This window comes from Chelonoidis abingdonii, chromosome 4 (genome assembly GCF_003597395.2).
Source record: "Chelonoidis abingdonii isolate Lonesome George chromosome 4, CheloAbing_2.0, whole genome shotgun sequence".
Lineage (NCBI taxonomy): Eukaryota > Metazoa > Chordata > Testudines > Testudinidae > Chelonoidis > Chelonoidis abingdonii.
The window spans coordinates 29,931,099-29,940,878 of record NC_133772.1 but is presented as its reverse complement, the minus strand read 5'-3'; positions in this window follow the sequence as shown (position 1 = coordinate 29,940,878).

The following is a 9,780-nucleotide window of genomic DNA, read 5'->3' as shown; positions in this document are numbered from 1 at the left end:
TATAAAAGCTGGAAAGTGCAAGGTGGGGATTGCAGAGGTATCATACCTGGGCTACAAGGTGGGGAACAGCCACCTGAATCCAGAGCTGGTCAAAGTGGAGGCAATCAAGGATTGACCCACAGGTTCAGGTTTTCATTGGGATGGTGGGGTACTACCACGCTTTAGCTCCCTGGCAGTTCCCCTTATAAGAGCTTTGTAGGAAGGGAAAGCCAGACAAGGTGGTCTGGACCGAGTAGTGCTAGACGGTTCTCTGTGCACTGAAGGGGGCACTTGTCCAAAGCCTAGTGCTGGTAAGCCTGGATTTTAACAAACCCTTCCTGGAGTTCACCAACGCCTCAAACACCGGGCTGGGTGCGGTGCTGATGCAAACTGATACTAAGGGGGAGAGACACCCCACTGTGTACTTGAGCAAGAAGCTGCTGCCCTGGGAGCAGCACTATGAGGCCATAGAGAAGGAATGTCTGGCCACGGTGTGGGCCCTTAAAAAGCCGCAGTCATATTTATTTGGGCAGCGCTTCACTGTATACACTGGTCATTCGTCCCTAATGTGGCTACACCAAATGAGAGGAGCTAATGCCAAGCTCCTGAGATGGAGCCTGCTCTTCCACGGTTATGATATGCGGATGGTCCATGTGAGGGGGACTGACAATGTTATAGGCAATGCTTTATCATGGAGCAGAGGCCCTGAACTTCTCCAGGTCACTGGCTAAGTAACCCTGCTCATTTTAGACTCAAATGGGGTAGAGAGGTGATGAAGTGGGGGATTTCCTTGTTTTTTTTCAATGGCTTGTATGCAGAGGGGGTGGGACACAGTTTCCCTGGGTGTTACTGATTTAAAGAGATGATGGGAGAGGGAGTTTGTTGTTACAGAGGACCAGCGATGGAACTTGGGACCCTGGCCAACAGCCAGGAGAATGGATACCCCAGTGACTGGTGACCTGGTGACCAGAAGGCCCAGAGTGGACGTCACAGCCAGTTCTGGCCAGTGGAGGACAATGGGCTGTGGAGAGAGGACCCCGGTGACCTGACCAGCCATTGGGGATCAAAGGATGGATGAGAGGAGTGGAGGCCCAGGCGACCCTGTTTACCTGGACTGAAGACAAAGGACAAAGATGGGGCTTGGGGGCAGGTGATATCAGATGGAAAGCACAGGGTCTCTGGACTGAAGAGAGAGAGCGGGCAGAGCCCTCCTGGATGCAGGGGAGACTTAGATGTACTGTGCTGAGGGAGGCCAGGTCTGAGGACCCTAAGTGTTTCCTATGCTGTGTTCAGATGTTCAATAAACCCTCCTGTTTTATGCTGGCTGAGAGTTGCTCCGGTCTGGAGAACAGGGTTGCATTATTCCGTCTGGAAGTCGAGGCCCCAGAGTCCAGAGCGAGTCGAGTCCCTGAGGGGGCCCCATCAGGTGGTTGTCAATCTTATGCTGAGGTCAGTCGAGGTATCCAGAATGAGTGGGTAGTCCACTTGTGCCAGCCCATCTTCAATGTCATTAAGGCCGAAGCGGAAATGATAATGCCACATGGCCTCATGCCAAGCGACGGAACTGCATGGCATACTTAGCAGCCAGCTGGAGTCCCTGCCTCCGCCGTGGTTGTACACAGACAACTAGGGTCATTGAAGATCACGGCCATGGCTCAAATGAAGTCTTTGAGCTGGCACACGCATGGGCTTACTTTCTGTCAGAGTGGGGATTCCCAGGCCAGAGCCTTCCCAGTCAGCAGGCTGATAATCAGCCGCACCCCGCATTGGTCAGAGGAGAACTATGGGCACAGCAGAAATAGGAGCTGGCATTGACTGAGAAACCCCAGAAGTGTGCCCCAATCACTGTTAAACTCATCAGGCAGGGCAGTCTTTGGCTCACGTGGAGCAGGGGATAGGGAAGGGTGGTGCTATCTGCTTATGCAGTGCTGCATTATGGACCTGCAGGGCACTGACGTGGGTCTGTAGGGTCTACAAGGCAATCTGTATGTCCTGCAGGAAAACACTGGCCAGGGAGGGATCCATACTAGCCCCTGATCTGGACTTGTCAGCCTTGTCCCCTCTGTTTTATTTTTGGGCTGCTCAAACTGTCAGTGGACTGGGTCATAGTCAGTCAGGGCTAGTGGTTGGAGTAGGAGTCAGGTGTCATGGTGGAAGCCCAAATGCCAGAGCCCAGGGTTGAGACAGAGTCAGAGCCAAAGGTTGGAACCAGATTACCAGGAGTCAGAGAAGGCAGGAGCAGGGCTGGGCAGAGCCTTCCTTACCCATATGCAAAGTATGCAGCTGCGTAGGGCACCAGGAAACTCAGAGCAACAAATTTTATGGTGCCCTGTGCAGCTGCCTGCTGCTCCAGCCCTACCCTACTCCACCTCTTCCTCAAAGCCCCTGCCCCGCCTCAGCCCCACCTCTTCCCACTCCTGCTCTGCTCCAGCCCCACTCCCCACTACCCTGAGAAGTGCAGCAGGGCCAGGCCTGCACTCACCCGTGAATGCTGGGGTTAGTTCCCCCTACCCCAAGGAGACCTGCCCCCCCTTGGGGGGTGGGCTGCATAGGACCCCAGAATAGCTAGGGATGGCCCTGGGGCTGGGACAAGACTTGGATGTGGGGCAGGATCTGAGTTGGAGCAGTGGAGAAAAAAGGCAGAAGCAGTGCTTAGAGAGAGAGATGAGCACAGGGAGGCAGAGAATCTACAGGTGTGTGCACTAAGCAACCAGGAAGCTACTGCTGGGCTTAAGAATGCACCTGCAGGTTTCCTCAGCCAGTCAGGCAGGACAATCCATCAGGCACCTAGCTGACTCATTAGGGTGTCTGTGTTGGATTCTCTTCGAGACCTTTTCTACTCAGCTTATCCAGAACACCTTGTTCAGTTCTAGGAGAACACTTCATTCAGTTCTCTGGGATCCAAAAAACCTGTTTGACTGCAGATTTTGTCACTCAGATTCCTTTAGTTGGCATACAGCAAAGCTATGCTGAGTTGATCAGATTTAAGCACAAGGGATGTATGTAGGGCATACCAGGAAACCAAAGTTACCCAGGAAACCTCCTCCTTTTTATACATTCACACATTACACTGTATTTACTATCCATTGCATCACACATTTTGGCATCAGCTAGTTTACTTTGCATGAACCAAACCCTCTGCCACATGCGCTGTCCATGTGCTGTTCCGGTATAACCTGAGTTTTACATTCCAGGTTTATCTTGTCCATTGTCCCGGCATCTGGGTGCTGCTGTTTTTCCTAGCTCACACAGATATCCTGACTCCAGCACACTGCTTGTTAAACCCCTATTTACAACTTCACCTTCCCAAACACACTCACTAAGAAATCACACCAATTAAGAAATGAGGCCAGTCTCAAGCCAGGCCTACAGCCAGGCTCAGCTGCGGGGCATTACTCCCGACAGGATATTTACCAAACTCTGCTAGTCTACTTACAGATCTGGACCAGATCCTAAATTACTGTGCTCTATTAGTCACTAAAATAAATCAGCTCCCCCTCCACCTCAAAGCATGGGTCACTGCACCCTGATCCTGCTGCTTTTTCAACTTTAGGTTCCTTGAACTTAGTTTTACAACACAATTTACAAAGCCACCTTAACGTGTATAAACTTCAAACAACATGACTCCCCATGCCCCATCCATTTTTGCAAGATTCAAAACAACAAGCTGACTAGTTAACAGGAACACTGTTATTCTGCTCACTGTGAAATTGACCAAGCAAGAGAGCAAAAGAAATACCACTGTCACAGAAGTATCATGACTGAAGCAGATTCAGTGCCTGGGAAAAAGTAGCTGGTAGAGAACAATTCTAACTCCAGTTTACCTAAAAGGTCAGTCTAACATGCCCTGGGCTCTAAGCCACAGGTAAAGGGGGGACACCCCCTGAGTGCTCCTCAGGATCCCTGCTTGGGTGCCTCTCTGTAGCTTGATTTGTTGCCTAATTACTGATTATATATTAAATTTTAAGAATTCTCAATTAGTCACTCATGAAAATTGAGGTTTAAAAAAAGGTCCTTGTCCCAGAATCAGGCACAAGAGAATGAACTTCAGTGTCTACCTGTATATGCCAGTGTGAACAGCATTTACACTGTGGGCAAAGCAAAGCTTTACATTCTGTTGTTAGCATAATCAGTAAAAACACAAATGTTCCAACCCAAAAGAGAAAGTAGCTATAATGTGAAATTAAGACAATGTCTGGCACCATCCCTTACACATACTCACTCCTTTCTCATGGAGACCTAGCAGAGGGAAACAAGTGGTGTTTCACAAGGGTTCTACAACCCTGTATCTGGCATGTCAAACAAGTTCAATGGGCAAGATCTCAGAGCTTACATGGTGGTTTGGCCTATTATGGGGCCTGGTGACTGCCATGAATAGTCATATGTAACCCTTCTGCCCCTCTGAGTTGGCAGCAACAAGGGCCGGGTTCAGTGTCCAGTGGTTCCATTTCAATAACACAATGCAAAACTGGCTCGAGCCCCCACCCAGTGACCTGGGACAATTACATACCACCCACCCCCCAGGCGCCTCTAGGAGGTAATACTTCCCCACTCGCAATCACGGAGTCCGAATGTAGCAAAATCCTTTTAATAAAGGAAGGAAACAATAGGGCATTACATTGGAGAAACATCACAAACAGGATTATAACACAAACCATGAGCAAAAAACCCCACCTTCAAGTACGTTTGGCAATGTCCTTTTCCCCTTAGGGTCTTAAGTCCAAATCACTCCAGAGTTCAAAAGTTCATCTGCAGAGTTTTACCCCCCCCAGCCTGGGTGGAAATGAGGGGGCACACAGGGTGTAAAGGGGCACCTTATGTGGGCCAAGGCCAACTGCCCCGCCTCTCCGAAGAGATCTCCTGCAGTCTTCACCACAAACAGCTCTGCTCCACTCGCTGTTCCATGGGCTGCTCCAACCATCCCACACACTGCTGTGCTCCACCAGATGCTCCACTCCACCAGCTGTCCCCACAAATGGCTCAGCTCTACTCTGCTGCACTAGGCCACTCCAACCATTCTGCAAACTGCTCTGCCAGCCACTTAGCATTGTATCTTCAAGCTCCCCCACTAGTTAACACAACACTCAGTGATCTCAGGTTGTGGTAGGGGAGCCCCAGTGCTAGGGCACCATTGGTCCAAAGTGAATCCAGCTCAGCAGCCTCTAGCTAGATTCCTCATAGAATCAAAATTAGCTCTGCTATTCAACAGTAGGGAGAGAGGAAAGAGGTGTAACTGGTATGCCAGACCCATAACATCAAGTACACATACCTGTCCCCAACCTCTCTCAATTCACTAGGTTTTGGCACCTATGTCCCTTGTCTAGCAAGTGCTACTTAATTGATGGTGAAATGCTTTCATAAAGCAGTTTCATAGTTCCTCATTCACATGATCAGAGTGACAACACTTATTCCTCCTGCAACAGTAAAAAAAGAACTTGGGGATCCCACAGCTGTCAAAGTAACCATCTCAGGCTGCCGTGGGCTATGCTAGGTGGGGTGGGTGTGCAAATGCAAATACCTGAAATTCCCTTCCACGCTCTCCATAATTCACCACCAGATGTCAGGGTAGAGCTCATCCTGACTCTGCTTACATATATAAATACCTGGCCTCCATTGTCCATAACTGACTTCCTCACCTTAACAATGTTGGGGTGTCATCCTATAGGTGAGTAGATTAATGATCTCAACTTATCATCATATATGTCAATTCATTGCCAAGGCACATTTGTGGTTGTATTTTTACAGATGTTCCTATCCAAAAGCTGGAATTAGTATTCCTGAAGTTACCTGGTGCAATGAAGCAGAAAAACTGCCAGCCAGCACAGCAGGAGTTAAAGAAAGCCTTTGGACCCAGCTAGCCCTGCCCGCTGTACCTGCAGCCAATGCCAGGTCTGGAGGGGAGAGAAAAGAAAGGAGCCTGGCTCAGTTCAGGGTTGACTACTGGCAAAGAGGCAGGAACTAGCTGTCTCTTGGCTTGAAGGGATGGAGCACCAGCCTACCAGCCAGGGCAGCCACCTGGAGGTAAGGACTGGTTCCCCAGCAAAGGGGGCAGAGATGTGCGATTCTGGATGGTGGGAGGGAGAAACTGCCCCACGCATCACCTTTGGGCTGAGGAGCCACAGCAGAGCCAAGAGAACCAGGACAGCAGCGAGTGAGCACCTTGAGGAGCCTCTCATGGCAGCCAGGCTCCATGGGCAGGGCCCAGCATCAGGGGCCCAGCCACCACTCTGACTTCCACAGTAGGCTGGGCAGCTCTCACCAACTTTCAATCTACCAGCTCCTAAATGGAAAGCAGAAATCTGCAGGGACACATGACCCCACATCCCCCTTCCCCCCCGCATTGCCTCAGTAAGAGGGATTGTGAAGGAACCTTCAGCACCAGAGGTAACTGACTGAGCAGACCCCAGAGATATTGTGAGGCATGCCCTCACCAGCTTGGGACTGCCCCACCCAGAGGAGCCTGGGACTGCAGCAAGGCACCACCTAGACCCCAGAGGGAATCCTGCAGGAAACAAACTGCTTAGTCGATTGGACCTGCACCCCAAACTGAACAGACTGGTAGGAAGTAGCCCAGAGCATTGGATTCTGAGTCCCCACTGGGAGGGACACTAACCCCCTGTTCAGGGGTTGAGATGTAGAAGGCCCTGGGCTTGGACCCACTGGAGTGGGAGGCCTAGGTCCCCCTACCCATCCCTGGCCTTAAAGACTGAGACTACTCAGCCCAACATGAGGTGGAGAGCCAGGCGATCTAACCACTAAACTGCCCAGCCACTCAAGTCCCTGTTACAGCTGGTACCATATTATACAAAAATCCCCTAAACTTAATATTCCCAGTTCCTCAGGGCCACTGTTGAGTAACTCACTTATACTAAGACTTGTAGACCTCAAAGCCTCCTGCTAACTACTTAAGCTAAATCATAGAATCATAATAGGGTATATGTACACTACAAAATCAGGTTGATTTTATAGAAGTTGATTTTTTAGAAATTGATGTTATACAGTTGATTGTGTGCGTCCCCACTACGCACATTAAGTCGGTGGAGTGCATCCACAGTACCGAGGCTAGCGTCAACTTTTGGAGCATTGCACTGTGGGTAGCTATCCCACAGTCTTTGCTGCCTATTGGAATTCTGGGTTGAACTCCCAATGCTTGATGGGGCAAAAACATTGTTGCCGGTGGTTTGGGGTACATGTTGTCAGGCCCCACTCCCTCCATCCATGAAAGCAATGGCAAACAATCATTTCTCACCCTTTTTCCTGGGTTACTCATGCAAACAGCATACTACAGCAGGGACTGAATGGAGATGGAGGGAGCACCAGCAAGAGTCTATGATGCTTTATCAGGGGTGAGCATTACCTCGTAGTCCCCAACTGACCAAGCAAAGCAGGGTGACTCACTCGAGAGTCCAACAGATCCTTTTGTTGTTGCCTAGGCCAGCATACTTTGTTCCTGTGAAACTGGGCTGGGTTTGTCCCATACATATCCTGATGAGGTGTGACCTGCCTCTCTGCTCCTGGAGAGTTTTGCCTAGGCCTCTGCTCTTGGACAGGTTTTTGCCTGGGCTTGTTTTAAGCCATGGAGGACACATTTTCAGCCTCATAAGTGTATAAACATGAAATTACAAACTATAACAACAAATGCTCAGTGCATCATAAGCCTTCTGAAGACATCTGACATGGAAAACTTTGCATGGGATATCACACAATCATGTTATAAGGATGAACATAGGGGTACAGGGTGTTCCCCTGAAGTACAGAATGTCACATCCTCCTCCAAAATAATCTGAATTTTTTGCTTTAGGTTTTTGGAAAGAAAAAAAAAAAGAAAAAAAATCCATTTCACCACAAGCTTGTTTGGAAGTTGTCAAAAGTGACAATTTCCCCACTAACAAAACCCCTTTTTCCAGGAGAGTTTTGACCAATTCGAACTAAGGAGGCTGTACAAGGGCTGTGGTGAGTCAAATTGCCCTGTACCATGTACCTCTCCCCTCTGTGATGTGACTTCAGGGGTGACCTGGGGAGGAAGAGAACCCAGAGAATGATGGGCACTCTGCAGGGCATCAATAATCCTTCCTCTTCAGAGTGTTTTATTGTATGGGGAAACTGAGGCACAGAGCAATGACTGACCAGCCAGGGGGCAATTCTAATTCAGGCACACATGAAAGACCACCTCTTCACACCCATCCATACCATGTTACAAAGTAATGAAATTCCAGAACAGTTGTTTCTCATAGGTCTCCAGCAGGGCTGAAGGGGTAGTAGCATGAAGCAAAGCTTGGAATTCTTTTGAGAATACACAGTTCAGACAACCGCATTTCCTCTACTGCTCACAGGCTTTGCCTTTGGAGAGTTTTAACACTCTAAAGTGTTGTCATGAGAAACCTGATGTTAGGCTATGCTAACATGGAGAGGGTGGAAAGAAGGAATGCTGAGCCAGGCTTTTACCCGCATGTAATTGCGCCCTGCTCCACTCACTAGGAAGTGGGGTTAGACATCCCCAATTCCTGCAGGCATGAGAATGTTTATATCACAATTTTACCACTCTATGGCTCAGGGTATTTACTGCCAAACCAGAGAAGAATGGAGGAGTTTACACTCTCAGTGCCATGTAGAACCTTTCTGCCAGGTGGTGCCAGCAGCCACAAGAGCCAGGGTTCCCCTTAACATTACAAAATAGAAGCAGCTTGAGCTGGCACCTAGAAATGTGGGAAACCCATTCACTACCCTTCTCCTTGAGGCAATACTTCCCCAGGTGCAAGCCCTGAGTCTGTGTATAAAAGCTTCAGTGGAGAGGGGTTTGGAGGGGGAGGAACCACCAAAATGGTAACTCAAAAGTAAAGTAAAACACTTGCCCCACAGAATCTTGGTCCTCTGCCTGTTTCTCACCTTGAAGTGGGAAGAACCAGGGGACATCAGTTTAGCACACCCATCCCTTTGCTGCACCCCCCCCCCCCAGTTTGGTGTCCAAGATCAAGAAAATCCCAGCCTCCAGGGGTGCATTCAGTCAGCTGCATATCCTGCCTGAAGGTGGGGGGAAATGGTTGAGTGATGCTGTGTTTAGAGGTTCCACCACCTAATCCAGTTCTTAGTGATTGGACTAAGTGGCCACTACTGTCCCTTCTGCATTTTCTTTCACCAGAAGACCCTCCATCTAGAGTTCAGCCCCTTACATCAGTTTATTAATGATTTCAACTCTAGCGATCACTAAAAAGGTTGAAATAAGTGGAAAGTCCTTTCAGCTCTCTTTAAACACTGGAGAAGAAGGCCAACCACCACCTAAGATGCTTTAAGAAGAAACTGTACCACACAGAAAGTGTATTGCCACTCCATCTTTCCCTTGGATTTGACATCACTACCCCTGTCATAGACAGATAGTAGGAGTTAATAGAACAGAAGTACTTTATCTCTCTTTTAACTGTAAAGGGTTAATAAGTTCAGTAAGCCTGGCTGTCACCTGATCAGAGAATCAATCAGGAGACAGGATACTTTCAAATCTTGAGGGAGGGAAGTTTCTGTATGTGCTGTTAGTTTTTGGTTGTTTTTCACTCGGGGGGCTCAGAGGGACCAGACATGCAACCAGGTTTCTTTCCAATCTCCCTGATACAGGCTCTTAAGTTCAAAATAGTGAGTACTAGGTAGATAAAGTGAGTTAGGCTTATGTTTGTTTTCTTTATTTGCAAATATGCATTTGGCTGGAAGGAGTTCAAATTTGTATTTTGCTGAAAGGATTTTTAATTTGTACTTGTTTACTTAGGCTGGGAGGGTATTCCCAGTGCCTATAGCTAAAAAACTCTGTACTTA